Consider the following 19,418-nt stretch of genomic DNA (forward strand, 5'->3'; position numbering starts at 1 on the left):
ATTCATATGTGATTGTTCGGCGCTTCTAATAATTACATAGTGTGAATTAATTAGCTAGTGTTAATTTAATTAAATCAATGCTCAAGAAGTTCAAGGTTCAAAGCGAAACAAGAATGAAACCGGGTGGTCACGCAAGTTAACGAGTCTGTACGAGAAGACCCGGCTTGTCGACTCACAAGCTTTCTGTTGCTATAGCGATACCATTTAAGTTAATTTTGAAACTACGCCCATACAAGATAACCTACCATACATACAATGTCACTATACCGGTGGTGAAGGAAATGTTTCCCAACAAACTATTATCGTGTAGATATGACTCCCGCAGTCCAGATTTGCCACCTCTTTTTTATGGGTCTATTTAGTTACAGTAACCCAACTTAAGGCGAATAACAATATTCGTCAAGAGATCCAGCATCCCACAAGCTTTGTGTCATAGTGCTACAAAAACTAATTGCTAGATTAGAGGTTGGTGGACATTTAAATAACATTATTTTTAAGACATGATTTACCCAATTGTGTTATTTCAGTGAAATAAACATTCATTGTCACACAAGGTCAATTTTTTTTATTGAATTTTTAAAAGTGCAAAACTTATGGTTCATCATGTATATTACAAATAACTTTTTCCTGCAAATAAGCTTAGTATCGTTTTTGCAATTTTTCGGAAAACTTTTGCTGTGATAAAGTATTAAAATTTACTTTTACTTCGATTAAATATTCAGAGAAATTTTTTAATCGCACTTTAATCACTATTAACGATATTTGATACACAGAAATTAATGTTAGTGTTTGAAATATTATGATTTTTTAAAACAGAAAAATTCTTTGTTGCGTTGTGATTTTTAATCACATCAAAAAACGCTAATTATTTTTTATAACATATTTATATTTGTTATTTATAAATTATTACTGAGATAATTTATTTCTACAATAAATACTTTTTTGTTAAAATCGTTTTAAGCATAATTCTATCTATTTGTAAATTATAACTTAATTTTATATTATAAAACATAATTATTGTATTTAATCTTTTTTAAGACTTTTTGTCGAGAAAATATTGAACGGAATTTTGTATATGCTTTTATTATTATTATTATTAACAATACACTGTGCTACACAGAAAAATATGCAAATGTTTTATATAAATCTTTAGATTATATTTATGATTTTTTAAAGCAGAAAAATCTTTGTTATGTTGTGATTTTTAATCACACTATAAAACGCCTATTATTTTTTATAAAATTTTTTATTGCTTTATTTTACACATACTATTATGTATATCATATTTTTTGTATTGTGTATGATTGATTATAATCAAAAATTGTATAAATGCAATTGACAGGTTTAAAATAAGTGTCGTGTAATTTTGTTTATGCATGGTTTAATCTATTTAGTATCTTAGCTGATTAAAATCATATAGTAAAGTAAATATAAGTCTACGATAAAAATATCCTTAACTATAAAAATATTTTATTTAAAAATGTTTTGCAAATGGCCTTCGAAGTGAGAAACAAATTGTACATTATATATACATGTATACATATACATATATGTATGTTATATATTAATAATAAAACTGAGCTGACTTTTCTTGACATTACTAAAATATTCATGCAACATTTTTATGTGATATGTAAAAATAATAACGAAAATGTAAAATGTCTATTCTAAAGCCTCGAATATTTACAATATTAAATCACATTTCTATTGTTGGTACAAAGCATGTTTCATTTAAAACGAGATATAATAGTCATTTTTTTATCGTATTGGCTGTCAATTTACTGAGAGATTTATACTTTGTAGATGTAAGAAACGATACAGTACTCATTACAATGAATGAGTATTTGTCGGATTTGTAATCTCAGTTTATATCAAAGCTCAGGAGGCTAGCACATTCTTGATCGAGATCGAGTGTATTACAGATAACTAATCAAAGTTTGCGGAAAGGCGCCAACGTCTGTTCACTGACATGGCATTAGTTGAATAATAAATATATGTACAGTGTTGTCTCATTGCACCTCTTCTCTATATCGGCAATAACGCCATGATGGAAATTGATGAAGGAATTGCGGCTTGCAATGAAAGTTACTCTTACTCCGAGGACTGTCGGTGGCACAGAAAAGTCGACGATGGGGGAGTTTCGGTAGTATGGGATGAAACCGGGAGTTTACATACCCGACGAACATTTTCATACATTTCAAATGTGTTATATACGGCACGTGCCACTTTGCTTATTTATCTGCGGATCGTGGCTTCATTAATGGTTTGCGTATAAATGATATAACATGCATGTGTGAAAAAAGAGTCATGCCGCATTCGACGCGCATTTATTAAATTATTGATAATATTTTCATTTAATTGAGTTTTGTTAAAGAAAAGAGTACGATTTCAAGGATAAAAGAGTGATCGCAAAATTTGCCTACAACGGATGCTGCAATATTGTTTATAAATGGGAAAAGCTATTAAGATTGTGTCTCAAAGTTTTACTTGTTATGCTGAATATGTTTTGCTAGCATTTGCTTTCAACCCATTCGTATCATTGTTATCCAATGTACAAAATTAAATCACTCAATTAAAAGCATTCATATTCCATGAATACTTAATGTACTTGCAAGTAGGTCAAGTTAAATCAAGAGTGGATATAATATAATAATCAGTATTTTGATGAAAACTCAACAGTTTAAATTATTTATGAATATATTATATATTATTGTTGATTTGTTTCCTTAACGAGGTAGTATTTCATTACAATGTAGGTATTTTTAGAATTATTTTATATAGATAAGTTTATTAGAAAAATATAAAATAAATATAAAAAAACACAAAAAATATTAAATATATTATTTTAATTTATAAAAATAATATATCATTAAGTGTTTCAGACGATGATTCATTTTCAGAATTTATGTTTCAGAATATTGCATCTTATTATGCTCAAAAAATATTACCATAGCAAATAACTTTACACAGACTAATAATAGCAATAGCAAAGATCAATACCAAAGCTGGACAATACTAACTCGGAAATGTGCGTAATTTAAGGAATTTCGTCAAATATTTTTTTGTTGTTATTTTATTTGCTGCATATTAGTGGTTATGGCAATGGTTATAAAAATTATAAAAATGAGAAATACATTTTTCAAAACAAATATAATACCAAAATTATGCAACAAATACTGCAGCGGTACATCGGAAAAAAATTACTACCTGAGTTGTTAAATAATACTCGGTTTTTTCTATTTTTATGAATTAAAATTTCAAAAATATTTTTTATAAATAGACAAGTACTTAAAAATAACAGATAGTTAAAAAAATGTGTTGGATGATTTGGATTGGAGTATCTAAAATTTGCTTTTATTAGTATTGTAATAAAAAAATACTACCTGTGTTTTTAGTGTTTTTTTTTTTTTAATTATAAATTTCCATAGCACATATAAGTAAATATATGACAAGCATATAGTTAAAAAATAGATTGGAGTCTAGTTATAAATGCATCAAAGCAGTTTTTATCTAAATACTAACAATTCTTTTTAAAAGTTTTAAGTTCTTTAACTAATACATAATATGTGCTCTTTGGATACTTCCACATACAATAGATTTATCTTAATATAATGGATATTTTATCATCAACAACTTACTTGAGCTACGAATATGCTTTCATGTGTATTATACATATAAATTATATAATTATAAGCATGTATTATTATAGCTCTACAATTTAAATCTTTTATTAACTATTTATGTATTTGTGTGGTAAAAAACTTATTGTTACATTATGTAACTTCTTAGCTAGGATTTATATATCATTAATTAATGGATCGCTAAAATATTAATTTGATTATTTAATAGAAAAAGTCATAGTATAATAAAAGTTATAAATGTTTTTACCAAAGTTACGAAACTTCTATTTTTTTTATGCTTTATGAATATGTTTCGTTTCACAATAATAGATAATATATTACTTAAGTTATTTGAGCTGCTAATGAGTATGTACTATTTATGTATATCTGTAGTTAAAAAAATCATTATTAAATCTGTCTGAAAAGGTTGTTTTAGTTAAAAAATAGTGCTCATTTTTATTATATTTTATCAAAATTACAAAACTTTTATTTGTTATGTTTTTCAATTTATTTTTTAAGCTCTTAGTTTTAATAATGAAAATAAAAAAAATATTTTAATTAAAAAAAATATTTAGGAATACCTAATTTGTCCTAATCCATCAGAATTCAAATTATATTTTAAAAAATAATTTTATATTCCCTGACATTATAGAAATTAAAAATATATATGTATTTCAAACACAAGTATACAATAAATTAATATTATAGCTTATGTTATGCATGATTGAGTTTAATTTTATTTTAAAAACTCATTAGTGAGACTAATGAATTATCCATCGGATTTCTAAATATATATTATAATAGTTACTAATTTCAAATTCCTAGGCACCATTATAATTTATAAATTAGTCATTGACTCAGTAGCGTAGCTATGGTGGGGCGAGGGGGGCGGGCCGCCCCGGGCGGCACTTGCTTGGGGGCGGCATATTTGCGATGGGATCGTTTAGTTTGATACTTAACCCTAAATTTACTAATATATATATTTACCAATACCAATTAATTATTTTAATAAATGCTGATTTTATGACCATGCAAAAAATGTATAGGGGAGGGGGCGGCAATTTTACGGATCACCCCGGGCACCACATACCATAGCTACGCCACTGCATTGACTTTTTCACTTATCTATCGTACTAGTAAAATGACAGGCATTTTCCCAATGGGGTTAACACAATCAACAACGACTGAGACACCAGAATGAAATCAAAGTATTTTATTAATAATAAACTAATATTATTTTAAAGATTTTATCTTGCACGTCATAGCTCGATTTTAGTAAAATCAGTAAAAGTAAAACATTTTAGAAATACCTAATCTGTGATATCGTTCAAAGCTATAGATATATAATGATTACTAATTTTATAGCCACCAACACTAATTTTTCCAGTAATAAATTCATGCGCAAGCATTGTATTTATAAAACTAAAATATTTTTTTAATTGAAATATAATTTACAAATGATATTGAACGTATGACCATAGGCGTTAATGGGTTGAACATTACACTACCGGTTTCAGAAGCACGTTCTATTTATTCTACTGTCGTGTGTCGACACAAAACGCAATCAATTCTCGTCGAGAGAGTTGCGGAGGCTGCAAGATGCTCTGCGGATGATGTGGCCGCATGAGACATCTCCACTACACAAATGCACCGCGGAGATGAAGAACAGTAGAGAATAGATGTAAAAAACTGTATACGCGTATAAATAAAGACTACGGTCGGGTAGACACATGCCCTAATCTTGTTTCGACCAAATCTCTGGAGGAAACGGAAGAAAATATCGTTTGAGGGGCTGCCGTCGTCTGGCCCAGTTCGCTGTGCGGAAAATCTTGTGACAAAAAATAATTTGTCTTGCGATGAAATTTAAATTACATACTTGTTTAAGCGACGTAATTTACAATATGTAATTACGTAAATATTGTGAGAACAAGAAGGCAGTCTTAAGGTGCGCGAATATTATGGAAGGATTTTTTCAATACCGATATTAAGAGATTAGCTTTTTTTTTTAATCCTTATAATCATGAGACATGCACCTGTTTCTTGAGAAAACTTGTAAGCTTTGGTTTAAATTAAAATTTACAGTTAATGCGAAAGGCGATTGTATAAATTATTTAAAATAATAAAATTAGTAAGACTATATAAATAGAACAGCTAAAAGTGGATACATAAGGTCATTTAATTAAGAGTAAAATATTATAGTATCTAGATATTATTCACTACGTAGGTATGCTATAAATAGACAGCGCTTAATCGATCATTGAATATTAAATTCCGATACAGCTTCGCAAATACATCGAAGAAGACATTGTAAATAGTGGCAAGTCCGAACTTTTCCAAATCGATAGTGATAGTTTGTATAGTAAAGAATGTAAATACTTACCAATACTGATTAATAAACCAAGCTTATGTGCAGTAGTGAATGTTGAGAAACTAACCTGAAACAAAATTAAAAAATATATTACTTTAAATAAGTAGATAGTCGCGAGTTTTTTCTTCTCTACGAACATGAATAAAAAGTTGGCGTTCGCCAGGGGTGTTCGGAGGGAGGGGCTCCCGACTCAGGGAGCAGTCCTCGTAGGGTGGTGCACTTCTTTATAAAATATTCAAAATATCACATCGAGATCTTACACGACTGCATCTGCCTATGTAAACGTAACCGATTTGAAACCGTGGTGAGAATTTTGCATGTAATATTCAACGGGGCGCCACTGCTTCGCTCTTGGAACGGAAAAGTAATAATGTTTCACATTAAACACTTTGACGGTGTATGTACATATGCACGTGAATATCGACGGCACATTACTAACTTCGTGTAAGTCATTTTGCTACAAAAACAAAGTCGATTACGTGAGAAGATGTGAAACGAGAGCTGCAGGAGGAATAGTTTTATTTTATGTTTTATATTTTTTTTTAATAATGCATCTCTGAATATGTATGAATATTTAAGTTGTGAAATAAATAAGCTTGAATATAAAATGGTTTGTTATTATCATATATTGTAGTTTGTAATGGTTCAATTTTTTTTTTTAATTTTTGCCACAAAGATCAAATAAATATAAAATTATACGCTTATTTTAACTATATCGTTATATTTATAAAATAAATTAATTTTTATATTTTATATTTAAAGTTAAGATTATTTTATTTATAAATAAACTACTAAAATTTTCAATATACTATATTGCTTTATTAACAAAAAAAATATTAGAATGCAAAATATATTTTAGTTTTATTTATAAAATTTATAGTAATAATAAAACGTATATGCTGTGATAATCAGCGTATTTTACACATGTTTCAGATAATTGTATCTTTGTGGTATAACATTGTAAGCAAATCCTTATTTAATTATATATTTACGTGCCGTGAAAAATATAATACATTTTTATCTATTATATGCAATGCTATTTTTGTGGCAATTTCTTTAATTATTGAATATTATAATCAATAATAAAAATGCAATTAAAAAAGTTTCTTCTCAGAATAAATTTTTCATTGAAAACAATAACTATATATATTTCTGTATACAAGTTTTATTTTGATTATTTCAATATCTGTTATATATTTTTGTATTGTCACCCTTTTCTATAATTTTTTCATCATAGAGTTACAATTTTTCAATTTATTATATTGTCACTTTTTTATTTTTTTACTTTGCTTTCTATGATTTTTTAAGCGTATGTAATAGCAAATATCTTTATTTATTATATTGGAATTTTTAAAAATTTTTGATTTAATTTTACTATATTTTTGCCTTCTATACTTTTTTATGATTTTTTAAATCAAAGTTACTAATTCTTTATTTTAAAAAATCTATTATTTAAATTTATATTTAAAAAAAATATTTTTGCCTATCTTATTTTTTTTATAGAATATTTTTATTATGAGAAACTATTTTTTTGAATAGCCGCTATTTTGAAACAATAAGGCAAATCAAACTAGCTAACGAAATTAGCCGTGATTTATAAAGGACTTATTTAAAAAATAAGTTTTATGTTGATTTAATTCTATGGTAGTTATGTCCTCAAATGTCCCACAAAAAGGATCAAAAATATAAAATATATAATTTTTTTTAAATTTACAATCAAATTTAATTTGTCTTATACAAAGTTTAGTATCTATTTACTTTCTTATCTAAGAGGTAAAAAATTAAATAGAACAACTAAAAAACACTAAAAATCTCCTTTAATGGAAAAACGAGTTTTTAATGTTTTATATAGCAGCTATTTTGAAAAAATGATCATTCAGACTTCAAAGTAGTTAAAAGTATATTTTTTTTTTATTCTCTTAGATTTTTTTAGCATATATATAATTTTTTTAAATTTTATTAAACCGCCATTTTGAAAAAAAGACAATGGATGAGACTGACTAACAAACTTAGCAGATATATTTACAATATATATTTTAATAATAAGTTTCATAGCGGTATATTTAAAACTCAAAAACCCACATAAATAATATTATAAAATAATTTTTACATGTTTTAGATTTTTTAATGGAGTTATTTTTAAATAGTTAGCTTTTTATTTCTTTATAAATAATAATTTATTGCAGATAATGATTGTTTCGATGCTAAATTTACTATTTTATTTATGCGCTAATTAAACAAATTTTAAAAGATGATAAAAAAGTTCTGATTAACAACAAAAATACCACCAAATGATGTATAATATATATTTGGCGAAATATCGCAGACTCATGAAGCAGAAAATTTAAAAAAATTACGAAACTAGAACTAACAAATATTTTACTTTACAATCTTAATAACTGTAATGTCATAATATTGTGTCAAGTTTTGAGCGATGATAAAAAAATATCACCAGATGATGCTGTAAGATATTTTTAGCGAAATATCTTAGACTAGAGAAACAGCAACGTAAAATATTCCATCAATATAATTTTCCTTATTTTTAAACCTAGGTTCAAACGATTTTTTGCCAAAAAATTATTTCGGTATTTTCAGGAGATTTACTTGAACATTGTCTTTACACAAATCAGTTTTAAAATAATGCGTGTTTCATTGATAAATAAAGAAACATTTTCGTATAATTAAATCTAGTTAAATATATTAAATAATTTTGTCATTATTGTAGATGAATGTTTTTGATTTTTTAATACAAAAAAAAAGAGCAGATTGACCGTATGTTTTTATATAAAAAATCAATTCTATCAAAACCAATTGGTATAGTAATTTGTGCTAAGGTAAATGATTGCACTAAAGGCAATCACGCGAAGATGGCAAAAAATATTTTTGGCGGAACCTCAAGAAAAAAACTGTAAATATATTTTTCATATAGCATATTGGACACGAAATTAAAAATAATGAATATTTGTTCTTAAGGAATTTAATAATGAAATAATAAGTGTTGTTTATACATAATATTAATTATTGATAATATAATTATATATTGTCATATAAATAATCTAGGCATTTCATAAATTAACTATACTATGCATCATGGTTAATAATGAACAATACAATTATATTTCTAAAATTTAAACTGCTGTGTGTTTAGTATTAGTAACACTCAATACAGACTCATAATTTAAGTGAGTGCTAATTGATTCATTAGTAAGTTTCAGCGTCAAAGGAATGTCTGATCAAACTGTGCATAGCACTGATGACAGTAACCAATAATTGTACGCTTACACGAATCAATCCGAATCCAGCTCTACCTAATGCAATTTTGCAATTATACACTTTCAAGAGCATGCGACATGTTTGGATTACTCGACAAGTACATTTCGACAAATTAGCCATTTGGCAATGTGAATTGTACTTTACTATTTATCCAGTATCTTAGTGAGACTTAAAAGTTAAATTAAAATGGTGTAAGACACACAAAAGTAAGTATATATAAATTTGGAACGCAAAACTAAACTGTATAAAAATACAAAATTTATTAAATTTTATATAAAAGGTATTATTAGAGGGAGGAAATATAGATTCGAAATTTTCGGCACACATCTTATTGTATGGTGAAGTTTATTATAAAGAATTGAAATCTGAAGTGCCACGTGTTTTCTTTGCCTCTTTTTATTAGATTCATATTTATTTCGCTGAAAAAGGACTAAGACGTTCATAGTATTTAACCATATATTTTATTTATTACAAGTTGTGTTATTTTTTTTATTTGCAGTCAGACTATTTTGGACTCCTATGCAATATTTTATCGTATTCACGTATCCTTTTTTTGTTCTAGTTTAAATTGAAATACAATTTGGTACAGGCTACGAAAAATATCAATTTCAAATTTAGCGAGGGTACTGTTAGTCGGAGTAGTGATATTTCGCAGTAGCGATATTAATTTTGAAAATTAGCACAGTAAAAAATCTCCATCTGATGTTGATTAAGAAATATTGTTAAAGCTAATCCACAAACAAATTTTCTGACACACGCGTTCTTTTAAAGAAATATCAATTTGAGATTTAGTGAGGGTACTTTTAAACAGAGAATTAAAAAAATCAAGAAATTTCTCACTGGCGATGATGACAATGGTTAAACTACCATTTCAAGGCCACGAGTAGCAGGAGCACATACTGAGTGAGCAAAGCGCATTAGTCAATACGCGCACCTGACAATTAATTTATTATTTCAATTATTGGGTTATTTATTTTCTTTTTAATCCTGCAAATTATGTTTGATTACGAATATAAAGATTTGAATTGAAGAGTGTTCTAAAAAGCACCATTTTGTATACAAATTTATTAACACGAATCGGTTTACTGTGTGTTTTTAAATCAAGCGGTAGTAAAGGCGCATACAGAATATTAACAGTATTAACCTTGATGAAGAGAATGGTTTAACTATTATTATGTATACAAATTTATTAATACGAATCATTAGAGTGCGCACACCGCACACACTAGAGTCGCAAATCAAGGCCATGAGTATCAGGAGCACATACTGAGTAAGCAGAGCGCATTAGTCAGTACGTAAACCTGACAATTAATTTATTATTTCAATTATTGGGTTATTTATTTTCTTTTTAATCCTGCAAATTATGTTTGATTACTAATATAAAGATTTTAATTGAAGAGTGGTCTAAAAAGCACCTTTTTGTGTACAAATTTATTAACACGAATCGGTTTAGTGTGTGTTTTTATATCAAGCGGTAGTAAAGGCGCATACAGAATATTAACAGTATTAACCTTGATGAAGAGAATGGTTTAATTACTATTATGTATACAAATTTATTAATACGAATCAGTAGAGTGCGCACACCGCACACACTAGAGTCGCAAATCAAGGCCACGAGTATCAGGAGCACATACTGAGTAAGCAGAGCGCATTAGTCAGTACGTAAACCTGATAATTAATTTATATATTGAAGAGTGTACCGCTTTAAACTACCATTTTGTGCACAAATTTATTAAGACAAATCAGTAAAGTGCGGATTTCTAGGTCACGAGTAGCAGGAGCACATACTGAGTAAGCAGAGCGCATTAGTCAGTACGTGAACCTGACAATTAATTTATTATTTTAATTATTGAAAATGTTTTTTTCTTCATAATTTCTTAAACTTATACTTGGTTACAAATCTGAAAAGTCGCGTCCAAGTGTATTCTAAAAAAGCCTCAATTTAATTTGCTTTTTGTGTCACGCATTATTTAATACGTATAGCTGACAATTAATTTAATGTTTTTTTTATTAAGAAAGATTTTTTAATTCCTGTAAATAATGATCGAAACAAATATAAAGAGTCGCGTCAAAGCGTGTACTAAAAAAGCATCGCTTAAAACAAAAAAATAATTCCAAAACACGCTTAAAAAAATACTGCGATTAGTATTGTTGTGTTCACAACAATTATTTAATTTCAAAACATAGTTTTTAATGCGGATTATACAGAAATGTTGAATTGCGTTTTATGTCTAAATTTTCAACCCGTCCATAATAATGCACATGGCGAGAAAAATCTCGTTACGACTGCACCGTTAGTTCTCCTTGGTGAGAAAATTAATGTCTGGAAAAATCTCACCGCTCTCATGCGTGACATTAATATACAAAATATAAATAAAATACATACACATATACACCGGTAATACGTGTGCCCCCGTCTCAGAAAGCTCTTCATGCATATAAAAATATCCGAGAGTGAGAAGCTGTTAAGTTCCGGGGGGTTCCGGTAAGTTTACCAAAACGTGTATACCGTATCTGGTGCTAAGCTTTCACACACATAAACATACATACACGTATGATTGTGTACAATTTGTCTTTTCACTTTGCCAATTAGTAAAATGGCACGACAGTCCGACAAACTGCACTACGGCTCCAGACATCCGTCGGCTATGTCAAAGCTTCTATTTAACCAGTATCGCATCCGTGAGAAAAAATCAACGGAGAGTGAATGAAAATTTTATCATTTATAAATATCTATATATATATATATATATATATATATATATATATATATATATATATATATATATATATATATATAAATATATATATTATATATATATAAACATTTTTAGTTTATATTATATGTATGTATATAATATTTATGAACAAACTTTTGTTTGCAATAGGGAGACATCTTCAGATGCTCTTCAGATAAGTAAAATAATATTTTCATCACAGAATCCTTCTTTAATTTTATAAAATTTACATTACATAGCTGATGAATCTCATATATATTCCGATAAGCTAGTTTCATCACGATTGGTCTATTTTTTGGCACTGATAAACCTGCTTTTAAACTTAGCCTTAAAGTCGTGAACATAGCAGGTTCATCAGAACCAAAAGCGATTCTTGAATAGCAAATATTTATTTACTTTTAACTTCTTTATCAAAAGCTCTAAATATATTGCGCACAAAGTATATACATATATATATGTGTATTTTATTCATTATTCAAAACCACTTAAAATTTGAGACATAATGGAATGTAAGCAAAATTCAAGACGTGAGAGATTATATCCTTGGCATTTAATAAGCATTATCAAAGCTTTTAAAAGATAAAAGATTTTTTATGTGTAGTATTTTCACATATATTTTTTACACTTCTCGGTTTAGATCAAAACCAGCATAAGTCATATTTTCATCAAACTTGACTTATGGTCACATCAAGATTCAATTTATCATTGCTGTACACACATTGATTAAACTATTTTTGTGGTTATAGTTAATATAGAGTTGAATCGTTTTATTTTATGTATTTAAATCTCTAATATATTTTTCTACAGTAACTATTGTTTTAAAAAAAAATTAAAATCATTTGAAATTGCATTTTATTGATTATTTTAATTAAATAAATACTTGTTATATAATAGATATAAAAATATACTAAAGTTCTTTCTTCTGTAAAATAAAATTTATTAATCCTGAATATTTTTTCTACTCCAAAGGTTTTCAATTAGACGTTGTAAATTTATTTAAGAATAATTTTTTTCTTACTCTAGCTTTAAAAAATGCAATTGCCTAATCATATTTATTTTATTAAATTATAATTTAAATTACTAATAATTCGCTATAATTTTTTTTTCAGTATATCATACAATTACTTTTAAAATGAATGAAGTCATATTTAGATGTTAACATTGCAATTACGCATTTTTGAAATTGTGAAAGTCAAATTATTGAAATGAAATTGTAATCCATAAATGATCGAAGTGCCGAATTTAAATATGCACAGATGGATCTTATTATGGACTTGTTTAATTACATGTTGCGGATATGCAATTGGAAGCGTGTCTACCGCGTGTAATTTGGATGCAACCCTTACCGCTTTATATAATAAAATTTACGATGTTTTCGACTGTTTCCCCAAAAAGCTTCAAGAAGCCAGCTCATCTTTACAGAGTTTCGAGTTTTGCGGGCTCAAGCTAAGAAAAGCTATCAGTGATCCCGGAAGGTTTTGGATATTTATAAAGATATCGCTGATAAATTCGAGTATTATTTTTTCGTCTATGACGAATAATATTTAGCTTTCAATCGTAATGGAAATGATCTGAATTCATGATCAAGCTGACCGTTTTAGCCATAAAATTGCCATTTTAGACATGAAACTCAAATCGTGTAGTTTCATAGGACCCGATTTCATTCCTGACTTTATATTAAAGTGCTGTCAAGTTAATGTCCTTGCTCCTTTTTGACTCATTTTCAATATTTCAAAGATGTATAAAATTCACCACGATCCACAAAAATCGTAATAAATCATATATAGACATATTATGAATATTTAAAAAAAATATTGGTATATTCGAAAGCGCGTGTCTATAAAAATATACGATGATTAAGTGGTTATTGGCAATTATGACGCATTGGAGAAATCTATATGGTTATAATAAAAAATATTGAGTTTTGTAGCATATGTATTTTTTTTACTATGGTAGTTTTTGGGTTAATTTACATTTAGATAATGCATTATTGTGCTTAAAAAAAACTTCATTACAATTTTGCTAAAATATTGAATAACGCTAATTATAAAACTATTTACTGAATTTCTGAAAGTTTAAACTGTATTTGCGAGTCTAAAGCTCATAGTTTTTATTCTAAATAAAGCACAAGCAATACAAATAAAAAATAAAATAAACTATATCTTAAAAACGTAACCATATAATTCAAAATATAAATGTATCTTTGTGGCATGAAGTATATATGAACCAATAAGGAAATGTTTCTTTATCGATCTTTTTATTATATTTAGTATATAATCGGTTACTAAAAAGGCAAACCTTGTTCAGATACCAGTGTCACGAAAAAATTAATTCATGGTTCTATGGGTTTTCAAAATTTCAAAATCAAAATTTTTCTTTGCAATATTTTATATATGGGTTTCGAATTGTGTTATCTTTATTTAAAACTTAGTTATAAGCAAATATAACTGTTTTTTAAAATACACGTTGATGATGAGTGCAATATTCCTGATTATATACTTTAACAGATTAAATTAAATATATTACCTTCTAACAATGTGTGTCTGGTTATCGGAGCGATTGCAGCGAGAAGTGCTGTTTTACCATCTATAAATGCAATTTTAAAACATTGCATCAGTCATATGTATATAAATATTAAAATGAAACACAATTTTAAGCACAATAGCACCGCTCGCTCGCAAATAACCGCGCGCTGTAATATAAAATTAAAGACAAGCTCTAAGTGTAGTTGATACATTTTAAGTGATAAAATTGAGTGATTAAATATTAAATTAAAATCGATTTTTTCACGTTTGCATTTAATATATGTGTATAAATTAGCTATATTTAACCGTGTGAATATTTTTTATGAACATTGAAGCAGAATAAAAATATTGATAAATTTTAAAGCAAATCATGGAATTGATATAAATTAATTTTTAATAAAATTATTCTATGACTATATAAAAGTAATTTATGTGTATATACAGATCATAATGAGCAATTTTATTTATATGTAAGTAAACATTGTTTTACTTAAATTGCTAATTTATTTTATATAGCAAAATTGACAATAGAACAAGATTTTAATAAAATTGTTCCTAATTAAAATATTATATATTCGTAAAAAAAATTCTATTCGAATTGTTCGCAAATAACTATTTTTATATCCACTTTTTTTAATCAAAATTAAATATTAATCTATGTTATAATATATATTGATTAAAATATTTTTTATATAATTATAGAAAAAACATATTTTATAATTACTGATATTTTTATGAATAAGTTTTATGCAAGGATGTTTTTAGATATAAATGAATTTAAATCAAAATTCCATCGGAGTTCACTTTCATCTAATTTCTCCTGTTTAGTTCAAATACTTTCACTTTAAAAGTGAACTTACATTATGTGAAAGTCTTCTTAACAACCAAATTAAAATAAAATTTTAAATAAAATTACTTACGTGGCGTTTGAACCATGCCGACGATATGTAGTTATATTTTCTTTGTGCTATGCGACGAAATTATAAACTCGCATTTATATTTTTTAAATATATAAAATCTGCAACACGTAGAAAATATAATTACACACTAAAGCTTAAAATTTACTGTAAATAATTAGTTTTGTTTGGATTTTTGATTATTTTAACACATGTTTAAAACTAAGCTGGCGATTATCAAAATTAATAAACTTGTTTTTGCTTTGCAGTTTATAATGATTTACTTATAAGCTAACTAGGCCTTCAAACGAGGTGTATTATCACAAAAATATGGATTTCTATATATATTTTAGAACTAGTAGAAAAATCTGATCTATTTTAAAATGAATATTCTGGACCAAGAAAAAATCTTAGAGAATTTTGTGCAATGAAAGTGACAATCTTAAAAAAACTAATTTTGATAAACTCGTAGATTACGCTATAAAAATCTTGATTTACTCTATTTATATTTAATAATTAAATCTTATTTCTTAACATATATTTTTAATACAAAATAAGGTTGAAGCTAAAAGTGTAACACTATCAATATTAATATACCCCAGACAATAAAAGTTATAAGATTTTAAAAAACAATAAGCTTTAAATTTTAATTGCTTGAAAATTCTTACTTATTCCATTTTTTTATAAAGGTCATTTTAAAAAAAATTAAATTCTCAGAGTGTTAATTATAAGTTAAATATAATCATATAATCTTTTAATCACGACAAACTGTATTTAACAATAACATTAATATTTTGCTATTACTATTGTTATATTATTATATTTATTATATCATTTGCATTGTTCAAATTAACACCTTTATTTCATTTTCCTCTACTTGTGAGAATGGGGGCTTGAAGGAACCTCACAAGAGGAATAGCCTCGAGCTTCTGTTAATCTAAATCCAGCTCTGATGATACATGGAACATTTTGAAGTAAATAAAAGTCAATTTTATAATAAATAGAGAATTATAGAGAAATATTCAATAAAAATATTTTTGAACTTGAATTATTTAGTAATCAAAATTAAAAAAGAAATGTTCAGGTAGAATTACTAAGATAAAAAGACATGATCATGAGCTTTTAAATGATTGTCCAGAGCAACATTTCAACATCTTCAAGTGAAAGTAACACATCGTCTCATGCCTCGCTCTTCTCAGAGCTTCAACAATAACACAAAACGACGTGTATTAACTATAATGCGAATGAAAAAAATCGAGAAGGTGAAATCGAATTAATGACTCACGTACTTAGGCTGAGAAATCACATTTATTATATTTCATATCGAGCAAGATTGTATTTTTTATTCAAAGGGAAAATTCTCAGAGAAAGTTCATCGGTTTTCGGCAATTATTGAATATTGCAGCAGACCCTGTAATACACGGTTCAGTTACTGTCTAAGCCCAGGTTCAAAATTCAAATTGTGTAATACATATTTAGAAAGTTTGCCCGTTCGAAGGGTGCGAGTTTGATACAGTCATTATATGTATATATGTATATAGAACGGATTTTTTAATGCTGTATATCTCATGAAAATAATAAAAGTTATGTAAAGTATGCTCTTACAACTAATGTAAGCTCTCAAGAGCCGCCTTTGATTTAAACAATACAAATATACTAATAAAAGTTTGAGATTTCAAAATTTAATGAGCAATGCAATACAACGGTGTAAACACAACCAACCATCACAAGTAGTGAGACATAATATTGAAATCAGTCTGTATAGATTTCACTATGCACGACTTAGATTGATTTTATTTTAATTAATAATAACGATATACATCTGCAAGATTAAGAAAATCTAGTGAAACCTAACATGTAATGATCGATTAGAATGAAAATTATATAATAATTACTGATTCTGATCTCCCAGATGTCTTTCATATATTATTCACTAATGATCTATCGTGCTGTGTATATGCATATTTTAATATATTAAATGTATCTAATAATATACTATTTTTTTATTATATATTTTTATAAAAAAATATATATTCAGCAGGAAAAACATTTATATGAAATTGTAAAACGTGGGATTAAGATTTAAATCTCACTGATTGTATATCGTACTGGTGCCTAATTTTTTTTAATAAACATATAATAAAATATTTCACTATGATTTTCTAAAATAAACTAAAAGAACTCAGTTAAATATATAATATCTTATTAATAAATAAGTCTATATTATAATAGCTGTTATTACTACATAAAAAAAGTTTGAGTTAAGTACAAAAAAAAACACGTATTCATAAAGCATAGCACAAAATATTGAAATAAAACCTAGAATCATGTTAATAATTACGATTTCTAAAAAAGTGATCAAACATCTATTTTTCTGAATTTTCTGAACAACTATCTGAAAAAGTGTATAATTTGTTTTATTAAGAAAGATTTTTTAAACTCGCAGTACTTTACTATAAGTTATTAAATATGGCATATATTTTTGTAAGCCGTCAAAAATAAAACTAAACATATTTTAATTTTTTGTTTAATTGCCACAAAGATATAATAATTTGCTTTAAATAAAAAATATGCATTACGGCTTATTTAAAATAGTATTTTAATTGTCAATAATTTTGTTGAAAAATAGTAATAAATAGGATAGAAAATAAAATCGACTACAACAAAAAATCATATCAATTAAGAATATAGCTACCTAAAAAGCAAAGCTTTTTGCTTATTTGCCACAAAGATAAACTCATCTGCTTTACATAAAAAATATTCGCTATATTTTAAATTTGTATTTATTTGTATATAGTTAATAAAATCGACTATAACCAAAATGTAGCATGTAAATATACATATTTCGTTAAATTTAGTCATAAAACATGATAAAAACGACTATAAAAAATAAAGCATAAGATTCACTTATAAAAATCTGTTTCAGAAGTTATCATTTAAAAAAAATATAATTTATATGATTTATTTTTAGTAATAAATTATTATGTATGAAATTTCTGAAAAGATTTTTTTAATAAAAACCGGATTAATTATTAACCCTTTAACCGCGAATGACACCTATATATGTCATCAAGAAAGTTGCTAGTGTGCATTGGACACCTAAAGGTGTCATAAACCTTTGAGCTTTGTAATATGTTTTTTTTTTGTATAATTTAAGGTTGAAAAACACTTTAATTTATTGAAATAATATTTAAATAACTTATGGCATTAATAAGTGTTCCTCGCATAAAATGCAAAGTGCGAAATAACGTTAAAAATAGCAACCGCGGTGATAGTGTTAAGAACATGTAGTTTATGATATGATTGGAAATAATCATTGAAAAGCTTTTATTCATAGTTTTAATTCATTTAACAGATTTTTTAAATCGAATGTTTGAGAATAGCGTAAGAATTTTTTAATCGCTAATAACAAAATTATTATTAAAGAGATTTTATGACTTAATTAAAAAAATATTAATAACATAATTATTGAATATAAGACGAATTTAAGAAAAATGCAAGAATATTTTAAATTAGTATAATCAAAATATTATATATTTAACCTATGTTAATATCACATAATTAGAGATATTGAGCTTCAAAAAATTTTATGATTTAAAGCAAAAAAAAATTTTATATTTCAAGTATTTTTTATTTTATGTTTGTAAAATCCACTATAATTTTTTTAATATATATACATAAAAATGGATTACATGCATTACTCCACACCGAGCAAGCGTATGTTATTTTATATAGTAAAACAGTCCTATATGTTTATTAAAGTTAAGCGTACATGTTTTGAGATAACCCAGAAAATTATATATTTACAAATAGTTTATTTTAATTTTACATTAAAAAACATATTAATTCAGGTTTTGTATTTTTTTTAACTTAATTTCAATTGGCTTAAGACCGAAATTATGTTGGATGTGTCGTTAGTATATATTGCCAAATCATTATTTAAAAATTAAAGAGGAACGGCCCGAGCAAACTACCTTGCAGGACTCGAGTTATAGAGT

General features: G+C 26.4%; 2 protein-coding genes across 3 annotated transcripts in view; one reads left to right on the forward strand and one right to left on the reverse strand.

Moving 5' to 3' along the window:
• The window catches only part of Fkbp14 (peptidyl-prolyl cis-trans isomerase Fkb14), a 54,883-nt gene that overhangs the window by 21,768 nt on the left and 13,697 nt on the right, over positions 1-19,418 (reverse strand). The window contains exon 2 of one of the 2 annotated variants that reach the window (XM_088188175.1): positions 14,526-14,585. The exons of the other annotated variant lie outside the window; for it this stretch is intronic. The gene's annotated coding sequence lies outside the window, so the exon portion shown is untranslated. The remainder of the gene's footprint in view (positions 1-14,525; positions 14,586-19,418) is intronic. 2 annotated transcript variants of the gene reach the window in all.
• MESK2 (misexpression suppressor of KSR 2) overlaps positions 1-19,418 on the forward strand; it is a 244,284-nt gene that overhangs the window by 9,554 nt on the left and 215,312 nt on the right. The window lies entirely within an intron of this gene.

Source organism: Plectrocnemia conspersa, unplaced genomic scaffold (assembly GCF_051122295.1).
Source record: "Plectrocnemia conspersa isolate PC_06_02 unplaced genomic scaffold, ASM5112229v1 ptg000006l, whole genome shotgun sequence".
In the NCBI taxonomy this organism is placed as follows: domain Eukaryota; kingdom Metazoa; phylum Arthropoda; class Insecta; order Trichoptera; family Polycentropodidae; genus Plectrocnemia; species Plectrocnemia conspersa.